At 39.2% G+C, this 13,910-nt stretch overlaps 1 long non-coding RNA gene across 3 annotated transcripts; it reads right to left on the bottom strand.

The window, feature by feature from the left end:
* Positions 1-278: 278 nt before the first annotated feature.
* Positions 279-13,153, bottom strand: LOC310758892. Of its 3 annotated transcripts, none has more exons than XR_014546065.1 (4): positions 12,581-12,680; positions 11,345-11,443; positions 9,030-9,153; positions 279-334 (listed from the first exon to the last, which is right to left on the bottom strand). It is a non-coding gene; the product is annotated as an uncharacterized lncRNA (long non-coding RNA). The 3 variants fall into 3 exon arrangements; XR_014546064.1 differs by lacking the exons at positions 279-334; positions 12,581-12,680 and adding exons at positions 7,315-7,387; positions 13,085-13,153; XR_014546066.1 differs by lacking the exon at positions 279-334 and adding an exon at positions 7,315-7,387.
* Between the last annotated feature and the right edge of the window lie 757 nt (positions 13,154-13,910).

The raw sequence follows: 13,910 nt of genomic DNA, 5'->3' as shown, positions 1-13,910 counted from the left end.
ATTTGTTAACTGCTAAATTTAACTATGCTGTCATCTCACAAGCAATTTAATCTACATAATATTTGGAATATTCACCAGGGCAAGGTGCAAAAGGTCATGGATCCATGCAGAATTTTCCTGATTTTTCAGAGATGTTAGAGGTCAGTTTAAAAATAGTTTCCAGGTGGGAAGAACAGTAGGAACCTTAAATCTCTTCAGTTCATTGTGGAGTCACCTGCCTTGCCACAAAAGAATCCCTTTGCAAGTTTAAATACAACTTACCTGGAGCAACCAGAAATGACAGGATGAAAACCACAGAAAGAATAGACAAGATCTTCATGGCAGGATGTTGTATCTTAAAAGAGAGGAGGGAACAAGAAGCTAAAGTGAGACACACTTTTTCACCTTCAGTCAATAATAATTCCCTTATGGACACCACTTAAAGCTCTTTGAGCAGTTTATATATCTTGCTAAATGAATGAATAATAAACATGCATGGAGATCATGTAGGGGTATGTGGAACTCCCGAATACCTTCTCCCAAGTAAGTGTTTCTAGAATTGCTGCCTAATAACACAGCCCTATACATATATTCCGAAGCAAATACCTTTGCATTGAGTGGCACTGATTCACAAGCAAGCTGCCAAAACATTGGAGGCTGAGTCCCACAGAACTCAATAGAACAGCATCGTGAGATGCTTAATTACAGAATGTAGCAGCTGGACTGCTGGTGGGGGCAGACAGCCAACAGCATGTGACAACCTGCACTGCCTGCCTATATGCTACTAGGCTAGCTTCAAAGCTTGTGTGTTGCTATACAAAGCCCTGGACAACTTATATCCAGGATAATTTTACACACCACCTCTGATCTCAGAGCAGTTCAGTTTTCCAGGGAGTTCCAGACGCACTACCCATGTTTCCTTCTGGAAAATGAGGCATAGCAGAGACTGTGGTGTCTTTATGATATATAATAATAATAATAATAATAATAATAATTTATTATTTGTACCCCGCCAATCTGGCTGGGTTTCCCCAGCCACTCTGGGCGGCTTCCACAGAAAACCAAAAATACACTAAAATATCACAGATTAAAAACTTCCCTGAACAGGGCTGCCTTAAGATGTCTTCTGAATGTCAGGTAGTTATTTATCGCTTTGACATCCGATGGGAGGGCGTTCCACAGGGCAGGCGCCACTACCGAGAAGGCCCTCTGCCTGGTTCCCTGTAGCTTTGCTTCTCGCAATGAGGGAACCGCCAGAAGGCCCTCGGCGCTGGACCTCAGCATCCGGGCAGAACGATGGGGGTGGAGACGCTCCTTCAGGTATACTGAATATGGTTTATTTACACACATATATAACCTGGGACGCGGGTGGCGCTGTGGGTAAAAGCCTCAGCGCCTAGGGCTTGCCGATCGAAAGGTCGGCGGTTCGAATCCCCGCGGCAGGGTGCGCTCCCGCTGCTCGGTCCCAGCGCCTGCCAACCTAGCAGTTCGAAAGCACCCCCGGGTGCAAGTAGATAAATAGGGACCGCTTACTAGTGGGAAGGTAAACGGCGTTTCCGTGTGCTGAGCTGGCTCGCCAGATGCAGCTTTGTCACACTGGCCACGTGACCCGGAAGTGTCTTCGGACAGCGCTGGCCCCCGGCCTCTTAAGTGAGATGGGCACACAACCCTAGAGTCTGTCAAGACTGGCCCGTACGGGCAGGGGTACCTTTACCTTTACCTTTATAACCTGATGGTGGTTTCTTCCATAGCCACAGCCTTGTGACTGATAAATGAGTTGTTTAGAAACCTAGCACTTTGAAAGCACACCAGTGCAAGTAGATAAATAGGTACCGCTGCAACGGGAAGGTAAACGGTGCTTCCGTGTGCTCTGGTTTCCATCACAGTATCCCATTGTGCCAGAAGTGGTTTAGTCATGCTGGCCACATGACCCAGAAAGCTTTCTGTGGACAAATTCTGGATCCCTCAGCCTGAAAGTGAGATGAGCGCCACAATCCCGTAGTCACCTTAGACTGGACTTTACCATCCAGGGGTCCTTTACCTTTACCGTAGTGCTTTTGCCTGGCTAAAACGTGTTCTAGAATTATGATAATGCTTTTAGCTTATCTAGATGGAGAATAAATAATATGATACTAAATCAACATCCCCTGCTACACCCATTTTTGCTTCTGTTCTCAAACACTACTTGCAGGTGTCCCCTGAAAAGTTGGTTTCCAACAAAAAGTTGGTTTCTGAGGAAATGTATTCCTTGGATTGAAAAAGTTTCACCACCCTTGGTTTAACGTGTGGGTTATGTGACCATTTTATTCCATTGGATTATATGAATAGAGCTTGTTATTGATCTACTTTTAACTCCCCTTTTTAAGGGGGTAGGAAAAGTTTCTTTTATCTCATCAAGGAAAGCGTAGAGTAACTGAGTTGGAGGATTGTTCAACTCCCACAGTTGAACTCCCACAACTCCCACAGGGACGCCAGGGCCTCAAATTGGATGTGGGTGTCATTGGCTGCTGCATTAGAGAAGCACATCCAGGAACCGTACAGAAAAGCCAGTAAGTTTGTCACATTATCATAAACCATGTCACAGAAAAAGGTCATACAGCTTTATTATGATGGAAGGATATAAGAAGGGGAATTGAACTGGAGAGTAACAGGGTCTGCCTGGATTGGGTGAGTAGCTACAGGCAACACTTAAATTAGAAATGATCTGAAATTACATTTCTGTCTCATTTTTCATTTTAGGATTTTATGGTCTCAGACATTATAAATCAAGGAGAAGCTCAATTACATTTAGGTCTCTCCCCTCCTCTTGAGTTTGGACTTATTGGTCTCAGCAATTTAGATCAAACGATTAATTGTTGTAGGTACTTGCAGGGTGATTGAAATGTTCTGACAGTTTATTGCAGAATTTTGTGGAGTTTCTTGGAAATGCATTTATTTATAGAAGTATTTATATGCCACCATCTCATAAAATATGTGCACAATGAAACAAAAGACAATTAATAACAATGTGACATGATCATTGAAGGTGACTATGGCCAATTAAGAAAATTTAAAGAGTTGCAGAGGCTTGTTGACATAAAAAGCTTCTCAGGAGATGCTTGAAAGTCAATAGCAAGGATGCCTGCGAAATCTACCCTTGGAAGTGTTCCACAGAACAGGACTGGTGACACTAAATACTTTTATTTGAAGCCAGTCAGACCTCAGTAACATGGAGGACAACTAAGAGCACTGCTCTCAATGCTCTCAGTGATTGAGCTGGGAAATACAGGCTCTGGCAGCCCTTATGAGTCTGTGGGTGCAAGACACCCTAGATTCCAGATCAAGCAAATGTTAGGATTCAATTAAGGGTTGAATGTTAAAGCTGGTTTCCTTCTAAGGGTGATAGCCTGGGGATAATGATTAAGACAACACAGGATCAAAAGACTAAATGTGTAAAGGCAATTGAGTGGGGCCCTATCTCTCTCTGCAGATAAAAGCCAGGGGATTTGAATACAGAGTTGGAAGATATTGTAGGCAGAATCTTTGTGTAGCTAGTTTGGTGTGATGCAAGCAGGGAGAAGGAAAGAAACAAGTTGCAGAGAGTCATAGCTGCTTGCTGCTGGATCACAATAACTCAATACCCTCCAACATTTCTCTGATGAAAATAGGGACATCCTAAGGAAAAGTGGGACATTCTGGAATCAAATCAGAAACTGGGGCAGCTTCTCTTCCATCCTTGGGGAGGCTGCACCGAGATTAGAGAGTGGGGTGACACACAGAGCTTTTTTCAATTTGCATCTTAAAGTCCTTTCATCAATCGGATTAGGTTGATGTAATTGGTAGACTGTGACTTTGTCTGGGCTATCTTGGATATATTCAATTTTTCCTACCACCTCCCCCCCTTTGTTTGCCCCCCCTTCTTTTTTCCGGTGCATTAGGCAAATAAAGAAGCGGCCAAAGAGATTTTGTATTGAGCTGGAGCTTTTGTTTTTCTATGCCCTGAAGTCAGTTTAACAAAGAAATTGAAAGTAGATTTCGTATTGTGTGTGAATTGTCCTCTCAATGTTTGTTTTTTAAATCAGTGGAAGGTTTTGCTTCCCTCCCCCCTTTCTTTTTCTTTTCTTTCTTTCTTTCTTTCTTTCTTTCTTTCTTTCTTTCTTTCTTTCTTTCTTTCTTTCTTTCTTTCTTTTCTGTGCATTAGGCACATATAGAGATGAGAAAAGATGGTGAGAAGGTTAAAGCAGAAGTTGCAGAATTGGCCAAATTACAAGAGGAGACCTGAGATTCTTTAGCGATGATGGAAGTGAGGCAAAAAGAACTTAATTTGAGATTTAGAGCAGTACTGGAAGTTGCAGGAGAGTTCATTAAGACCAGATTGATTGTGGAATTAGCAGGATGGCTAAACCTGCAGGAAGAGGAGGTGAATTATGCAATTGAGAATGAATTTAGGATAAAATTGTTGTTGCCTCTAACGGTGACAGCTACCATGGTGTTTATGTTCTAATAAATTTTTATATCTATTCCACACCCCATAGACTGATTTTCGAATTATGTCGTTCAGAAAATCTTTATGGACTTTTACCTTCTCATACCATAAATATGCATGCTACCCAAACCTATTGTCAAATCCTTCCAGATCTAATAGATCTGTATTTTTAAACAATATTCACTCCCTTAACCAGCATAGGCAAGAAGCTTCATAGTACAATTTCAAATCTGGCAGGGAGAAACCTCCTCTTTCTTTAACAGCTGTAAGTAATTTAAATTTTATTCTTGGTTTTTTCCCTTGCCAGATAAATTTTGTAATTACTTTTTGCCACCCTTTGAAATTAGCTACACCATTTATAATTGGGCTTGTTCGAAATAAAAATAGCATTTTGGGTAACACATTCATTTTGATCACTGAAATCCTACCCCACAGGGATAGCTTCATTCTTCCCCACACTTCTAAGTCTCTTTTGATACCATTCCATATAGGTGTGTAGTTATCTTTAAACAAATACATATATTTTTGGTGTTGACTAGACTCCTAAATATTTAACTTTTTTACCACTTCAATACCTATTTTTTGTTGCAGTTCGTCCTTTAAATGTTGGTCCATATTTTTAACTAGAATTTTCATTTTCTTTTTATTTAATTTAAAATCTGTCACCTGTCCAAATTCTTCTATTCTTTCTAGTGCTTCCATTGCACTGGTTAATGGGTCCTCTACTGTTATAACTAAATCATCCGCAAAGGCTTTCAATTTATATATTTTTCGACTGACACAAATTCCTTTAATATTATCAGTTTTTCTCATATCTCTTAGAAGGACTTCCAGGACTGTAATGAACAATAATGGTGATAACAGACAACCTTGTCTGGTGCCCTTTGTAATTTCAAAATTATCAGTTAACACACCGTTTACAATAAATCTAGCTTTTTGATCTGAATAGATTGCTTTGATCCCTTTTTATAAAAAACTGTCCCATTTCCATTAATTCCAGGTTTTCTATAATAAATTCCCAATAAATATTGTCAAAGAGCTTCTCAGCATCTATAAATATTAATGCTGCCTGCTTGTCATTCCTGCTAGTCAGATATTCTATTATATCCAGTATATTTGTTACATTATCTTTCATCTGTCGACCAGGAAGAAAGCCAGCTTGGTCCTCATATCCTTTAACACTCTTTTTAGTCTGTTTGCTAGTATACTTGCAAACATTTTGTAATCATTATTTAATAGCGAGATTCGCCTGTAATTTTTGTCCTGAAGTAAATCTACATCCTGTTTTGGGATCAATGTTAATGAATGCCTCTTTCCATGTCCCTGGGATATCTCCCTTTTCTAAAATGTTATCCATGACCTCTTTCAACGGTAACAGCATAATTTGACTTAATTTTTAATAACATTTTGCAGTAAATCCATCAGGTCCTGGTGCCTTTCCAATTTTTAAGTCTTTAATTGCTGTTTGTATCTCTTCTAGTGTTATTGGTTAATTCAGTCAGTCTTTTTTCTCTTTCAGGATTTTTTCGCACATTTTCTTTTTTAAATTATTCTTCGATTCCAACTACGTTTTCTTTTCCAGCTTTATATAATTGTCTATAGAAATTTTAAAAATTCTTTCTAATCTCTTTCAGATTTTCAATTAACTTGTCTTTGATTTTAATCTTATTAATTGTGTTTTGGCACTGTCTTTTCTTTAATTGCCATGCTAACAATTTTCCTGGTTTATTCTCTAATTCATTTTTTTTCTGTCTCATCCTCTTTATTTTCCATTCAATCTCCTGATTTATAATCATTGAGAATTGTGTTTGTAACATCTTATTATTTTGTTTACCTTTTGTAGCACTAGGTTTACTGATTAATATCTTTTCATTTTCCATAAGATGATTTAATAATTCTGATTTCTTCTTTTCTCTTATTTTTTCTTAAAACTATTTTGCTGTATGGAAAAACCTCTCATTACACCTTTGCTTGCATCCCATATAGTACTAATTTTTTGTCTCTTCATTCAGATTAATTTTGAAATAGTCTTTTAAGGTTTTTTGTGCCTTTTCATTTATTTCCTGATCTACCATTCAATATACCATTCACTCTCCATCGAAAAGTTGATTTATCTATTCCTCTTAATTAAAAAAAAATGAATTATGCTCCAATAAAGTTTTTGGTTGAATTTCTACTTTTGTAATCCTTATTGCTAATTCGCTGGATATCCAAAAGTAATCTGTCCTTCCAGCTGATTGATTAGGCTCCGAGAAGAACGGGAATTGCTTGTCCAATGGGTGTCTTAATCTCCAAATGTCTATTAGATTGCAGCTTTCTACCAAAGAGAAGAAAGTCTTAGGTAGTTTCTCCTCCTTAGATTCTGCTTTTCTTTTTGATCTGTCCATTTCCAATGAAACCACCCCATTTAAGTCCCCCATTATGATATTTTTTTATCCATATAATCTAAAAGTTTCTTGTTCAATGATTTATTAAATTCAGGCTTTGAGCCATTTGGTGCATAAATTCCAACTATTATTAATTTTTTGCCTTCCCTCCTCATCCTTGAAGATCTGCCATGCTTCATATCTATCTCTAATACACAAACCCACACCTCTTTTTTTACTTTTATCTCAAGATATAAATTCATTTCCTATTTTTTGTTAATTATTTTTTTTCTGTGCTTCCTTGTCACATGTTTCTTGTAAACAAATAATGTTCAATTTTCTCTTCAATAAAATTTGTTCAATTTTTATTTCTTTTAACTTTATTATTTAGTCCATTAACATTCCATGTTCATAATTTCATAGCCATTTCTGTTTCTAATTACAGTTTTATTATATAGTCTTAGGATTATGCATCTTCTTCTTCTGCTGCTGCTGCGGCTGCGGCTGCGGCTACTTCTACTTCTGTTTCTGCTTCTGCTTCTGCTTCTGCTTCTGTTTATTTAAATTTTGAGCCATTCTGTAATGAGTGTAATTAGAATTGGAAAACGTATAAATTGTAATGATATAAAGGTTAATTTCAAAAGTCATGAGGCAGGAGGGAAGGAAGTCAAGGGCAGTAAAGTGGATAATGGTGATGTGAATGCATAATATTAAATGGAAAATAAATAAAAATTATATATATATATAATAAAAAAGAAACCGGTGTAGCTTCTCTAAATCAGGGACATCCCAAGAAAATAAGGACACTTGGAGGGCCTGTGAGTAACAATGTGGAGTGAACTTTAAATTTCTTTTGAAATTCTAAGTAAGTAAAATAATAATACCAGAACATTGCAAGAGGCACCACTGATATCTGTAGAGCTATTAAAGGTGGAACCCAAGATATTTCCTGTAAAATATCATGCGGAACAACAGAAGACCACGCAATTGCAAAATTGTCCGTCTGAATGTCAAGAGTTTTTGGCTTTCAGAGAGAATGTGTGAAGAGAGCAGAGGGTTTGCACATAAAAGCCCGACCATAGTATCCCAGCCCACAAAGCAGACTTTCATAGTGCAAAAGCTTGAATGGCGCTTCAGATTAGATACAGCTAGAAACCTCCATGTAGTCAGGAACCCAGCATTATCAGGGTTCCGGATGATGTGGAGGTTTCTAAGTGCACTCTTCTGAACATGCTTAGAAGCCCCTTTATGAACTTTTCCTTTAATGTTGCAAAGTCAGTTTAGTGCATGTGGAATTGGGACCCTGGCGAATGGGCTTGCTTCTGCATCCTTGAACATTCACCCACTCCCACATGAAAACATGCAAGTTGTTTTAATGTTTTAAAACATGAAAGCGGAGTTAACAAAAACTCGTAATATGGCCATGGTAACTCTGTAATTGTTTTCGCAGGATGAGAGTCTACTATGGGAGGAGGTATTGGCTGGGGAAGTTTTGGCCGAGGAGGTTCCAGCTGAGGACATATTGACCTAGGAGACATTGGATGAGGAGGTTATACTATTTCCATTCTGAAATGGAAAATAAACGTGTGACCCAAGCTAAAGATGCACCTCTTTATCCTGACCTTTGACACCTGAGAAACAGACCTTAGGTGTAACATATAACTCTGGATTATTATTAGATAGATAGATGATAGGTAGATAGATAGATGAGAGATGAGATAGATAGATAGATAGATGATAGATAGATAGATGAGAGAGAGAGAGAGAGAGAGAGAGAGAGAGAGAGAGAGAGAGATGATATAGATGATGGATGGAAAGAAAGAAAGAAAGAAAGAAAGAAAGAAAGAAGGAAGAAGGAAGGAAGGAAGGAAGGAAGGAAGGAAGGAAGGAAGGAAGGAAGGAAGGAAGGAACTATTGGCTCTAACCCCAAAGATTTGCTAATAATTATATCAACCAAAAAGAGGAAATGATAGCCTCTCCAAAATTATTTAGTCTTCTTCAGGCCTTTGAAGCAAATGTGTGAAAAGAATAGTGAGGTCACACATTCAATTCCTGCAACCTAGATCACTGTCTGCATAGAAAACTTGCATGCATTTAGTTTGGAGTCCTGAACAGAGCTTCAAATTATGGTCAGTAGAATACAGGTAGAAGCATCATCATCATGGACTGCATTGTTAGGCTTCTGATCTTATGGAGTTTTCCACAATATTTGGACTTACACTTTTCTGCAGCAATATACACCATTCAAATTGCTTCGGACAAACTCCCTTGTCCAAAAACACACCATCTTTATGGCGCTGCAACCATAATTATTGCATACAGAGTTGGTCTGAGTTTTGGGTCCTGTGGAACAGCAAAATGAATTTATTTATTTTAAAGCCATTTTGTATACATGATTAGGTCTACTTAAAGCATACATTATAAGTAAAACCCAAATCTCTTCTCTCTCTCTCTCTCCTAAGTTTTTATACCCATTTTGCAGTTGTGTTACATAACCAAAATCATATTCAACAAGCAAAAAAATTACAACTCTCCACTCTGGAGATAACTTCACCCTTGTGGTAATAACAGTTCCCACACAAAAATAGTGAACATTTCTATAAAGAGGAAATACAAAATTATTAATATTATTTGAGTATCATCTGAAACGTGTGGAGGAGGGCAACCAAGATGATCAAGGGAGCTGGGTATGTTTAGCTTGGAGAAGAGAAGACCTAGAGGAGTTATGTTAACCATCTTCAAATGACTCAAGGGCTGTCACACGGTAGAGGGGGAAAACTTGTTTTCTCCTGCTCTGGAGGGTAGGAATTAAACCAAAGGCTTCAAGTTACAAGAAAGGAGTTTCAAATACACAGCAGGAAAATCTTTCTGAAAGTAAGTGTTCAGCAGTGGAACAAACTCCCTCGGGAGGTTGTGGACTCTCCTTCCTTGGAGGTTTTTAAGCAAAGGTTGGGTGGCCATTTGTCTTTAGCTGAGATTCCTGCATTGCAGGGGATTGGACAAGATGACCCTTGGGTCCCTCCCAATTCTATGATACTATGATACTGTGAAATCCATGTCTTCAACTTTCTGGCATATTTGTAAGGACAATAAAGCCCCACTGCCCTTCATGTGCTTTATTCTTCCTGCCAGTTGCAACATGTGTGTTAGCTTTTCAGTGAGGCCTATATACCATACTAATCTATACCAAGATTTTAAAGTAGCCCTTTTAAGAACTTTCCAGAAGTTCTTGACAACCGTACATGCTACTACCAGAAGAAATCCAATTAAAGGTCCTGATTTTGATTTATAAGTAAGTTTGGTAATGTGGTGGGAGTGTAAGGTAATCAAAACCTTTTGGAAAATGATATATAATGAAATGAAAAAGATGTTTAAAATAACCTTTCTTTAAAAACCAGAAGCTTTTTTATTATGAATTATAGGTACCAAATATCAACAGCCTCAGATATGCAGATGACACAACTTTAATGGCTGAAAGTGAGGAGGAATTAAAGAAACTTTTAATGAGGGTGAAAGAGGAGAGCGCAAAATATGATCTGAAGCTTAACATCAAAAAAACTAAGATAATGGCCACTAGTCCCATCACATCCTGGCAAATAAAAGGGGAAGAAATGGAGGCAGTGAGAGATTTTACTTTCTTGGGCTCCATGATTACTGCAGATGGTGACAGCAGTCACAAAATTAAAAGACGCCTGCTTCTTGGGAGAAAAGCGATGACAAACCTAGACAGCATTTTAAAAAGCAGAGACATCACCTTGCCAACAAAGGTCCGTATAGTTAAACCTATGGTTTTCCCAGTAGTGATGTATGGAAGTGAGAGCTGGACCATAAGGAAGGCTGATTGCCAAAGAACTGATACTTTTGAATTATGGTGCTGGAGGAGAGTCTTGAGAGTCGCATGGACTGCAAGAAGCTCAAACCTATCCATCCTTAAGGAAATGAGCCCTGAGTGCTCACTGGAAGGACAAATCCTGAAGCTGAGGCTCCAATACTTTGGTCACCTCATGAGAAGAGAAGACTCCCTGGAAAAGACCCTGATGTTGGGAAAGATGGAGGGCACAAGGAGAAGGGGATGACAGAGGACGAGATGGTTGGACAGTGTTCTCGAAGCTACTAACATGAGTTTGACCAAACTGCAGGAGTCAGTGGAAGACAGTAATGCCTGGCGTGCTCTGGTCCATGGGGTCACGAAGAGTCGGGCATGACTAAACAACTGAACAACAACAGGTACCAAGATTCCAAGGGACCAGCAAATAATTTTTATGTACGTGACAACAGCCGCACAGATGTTGCTAGCTCAGAGATAGAAGAGAGAAACAATTCCAACCAAGGAAGAATGGCAAACAAAGTTGATGGACTAGGCTGAAATGGCAAAATTAAATGGGAAGCTCAGAAACAAAGAGGACAAGAACTTCAGAAAAGAATGAGGAAAATTTATAATAATTTTAGGAGACCATTATAAGCAGATGAAAACATTAGCAGGATTTTAACCACACTTGCAATGTAACAAAAAAGCAAGTTCAGTAATATTCACCTGCTTCATGGCAGCAATATAAACCTCTTTGATTGCTTCCAACATAATGCCTTGTCCAAATGCATTCCTTCATTATGAGGTTCCTATCAACTGTGAGTCCTGCGGATCAGCAAAAGAAAAGAGAAAACAAGTTAAAATTAAGCCTTTTTGCGTAACTAATCAGGGCTACTTCAAGCATACGTTAATAAGTAGAACCCAACAATTTCACTCTCCTTTTTTGGGGGGGGCTAACCTTTTATTGTCATTCCGCAGTTGTGCTACATAATCCAACTTGTTATCAACAAACAAAAAAACTACAACTCCATACTCTGGAGATAACTTCACCCTTGCGATAATAATAGTTCCCGCGGAATAATGGCAAAGATTTCTATAAATCGAAAATATAAAACTACTACTGTTATTTGGTTATCATGAAATCCACATGTCTTCCACTTGGTGGCATATTTATAAAGACAGTAGACTTTCACTACCCTTCAACAAAAGTGTCCTTGTGTTTTATTCATCTTGCCAATCATAATGTGTGTGAGCTTTTCCGTGAGGGCTGTATGCCATACTCATCAATACAAAATAAAAATAAAAAATAAAGTAGCCCTTTTAAGAACTTTCCAGAAGCTCTTGATGATCATATTTGCTACCACGAGAAGAAATCCAGTTAAAGGTTTGTCAGTAAAGTCCTGATTTTCACTTGTAAATAAGTTCAGTAGTGCCGACTCAAATATTCCACTTGGGCTGGTTCACACATGCACACAATCTTTGGCAGACAATGGGAATGATTGTATTAGTGTGTGCAAAAAGGACAATGCAGAACAAACAAGGTGAATCACACCTTCATGTTGCTTCAGATAATTTCAATGGTAAAAATTGTCTATGGCTTGCATGAGTAAAAAGCTGCCAATTCAGTTCACAGAATCTCCTGTTTTAAATATGTGTCCGTACTTAAAGCCCACGCCTTATGATTAAACAATACCACCACCCCCAGTGCAAAATAAATGATATTGAACATCACCGACATCCTACAAGCAATTGCTGACATGGGAAGAGAAGTAAAGCAAGGTGGAATTCTTGCTCCTGGGTGATGCTGAATCTGTTGTGCGGGAGAACTTCTCCACAGCGTCCTAAACTCCTGGTCTGCAGCTAATTTTAAGCAGAATTTTGTCTCCGTGAAGAAGGAATACAACTTACTGCACCCACAGGCTCACTCCTGAACCAAGTCCCAGGCAAAAAGACTTCTCTTACCTTCTTTTCCATAGGGTGAGCAGCCATACTTTCGTATAGCCCTCCCAACAAGCAATGAGTCTTGAACCGGGGACTGTGTCTTTGCTTTCATAAAGCACAGGAGAACAAAATAAGAGGTGCTTAGCAGGGGAGAGGGGTTTGGTTCTATGATGGGATTGAGAAGGGAAGCCTTGAAACATGAGATTAGCCTCGCCAGCACCACTAGTCTCCAGTTCTTTATCCCTATCATACTTATTGTTTATGAAGCTTGTATAGTGGTACCTCAGGTTACAGACGCTTCAGGTTACAGACGCTTCAGGTTACAGACTCCGCTAACCCCGAAATACTACCTCGGGTTAAGAACTTTGCTTCAGGATGAGAACAGAAATCATGCTCTGGCGGCACGGTGGCGACATTAGCTAAAGTGGTACCTCAGGTTAAGAACAGTTTCAGGTTCAGAATCGACCTCCAGAACGAATTAAGTTCTTAAGCCAAGGTACCACTGTATGTCTGCGTATGACTTACCTGCAGCAAGAAAGAGACCCCCAAAAAGAAGTATCGGAGCAAGGTAAGAGTTCCTCATGGCACCTCAATGCTGAGAGAAAAAGAGAAAGAGAGATTATAAGATATGAATGCCAATGTGCACTTCCAGTTCTAATGAAGCAGGTAGATCAGCTGCTTTAAATATTACCGACTATGAGAGTGATTAACATTTCTTCCTGTGGGAGAACTCTTCCCCCACCCCCTCACACACATTGTTGTGAGTTGCTCTGCAAATGGAAATGCATGAGCAAGGCTCAGCCAATCTCCTTCCCTTTCATAAACTATGACTGGTGAAGCCTTGTTCCCCCCAAACTGGGAAAGCCATTATGGAAACTGCTCTGCCATTACAGAGCATCAGACCAGGTTCAATCCCAGGCGTTTCCAGGTGTGACTGGGAATGGCTCTTTCCTAAAACCCCAGAAAGCTGTGTCTCTGTCTTTTCTTCGACATGTGACTATCTTTACTTCTTACCTGTCTTACTGGTTGTGGTTAATGAGCTTCCACCAGCTCACACCAAAAACCATTTATTGTTTCCATGCATCTCAGTTGAGGTTTCGTTGTTTTGCTTCCCAAAGTACTACTCAATTCCGAGCCAACCTTTCCCCCAAAGAAACCAATGAAAGAAAAGGAATAATACAATCATTAGAGAAGAGTGTTAGTGATGTAGGAAGCTGCCTTATCATACCATTCATCCATCTAGCTCAGTATTGTGTAACCAGCTGGAAGCGACTCTCCAGGGTTTTTCCTACCTGGAGATGCCATCAATAGAAGTTGTGGTGTCCTACATGCATACAAAGCAGATGTTTTT

The sequence above is a fragment of the Podarcis filfolensis genome (genome assembly GCF_964270895.1).
Source record: "Podarcis filfolensis genome assembly, chromosome: 3".
In the NCBI taxonomy this organism is placed as follows: Eukaryota; Metazoa; Chordata; class Lepidosauria; order Squamata; family Lacertidae; genus Podarcis; species Podarcis filfolensis.
This window is presented reverse-complemented; position numbering and strand designations above follow the sequence as displayed.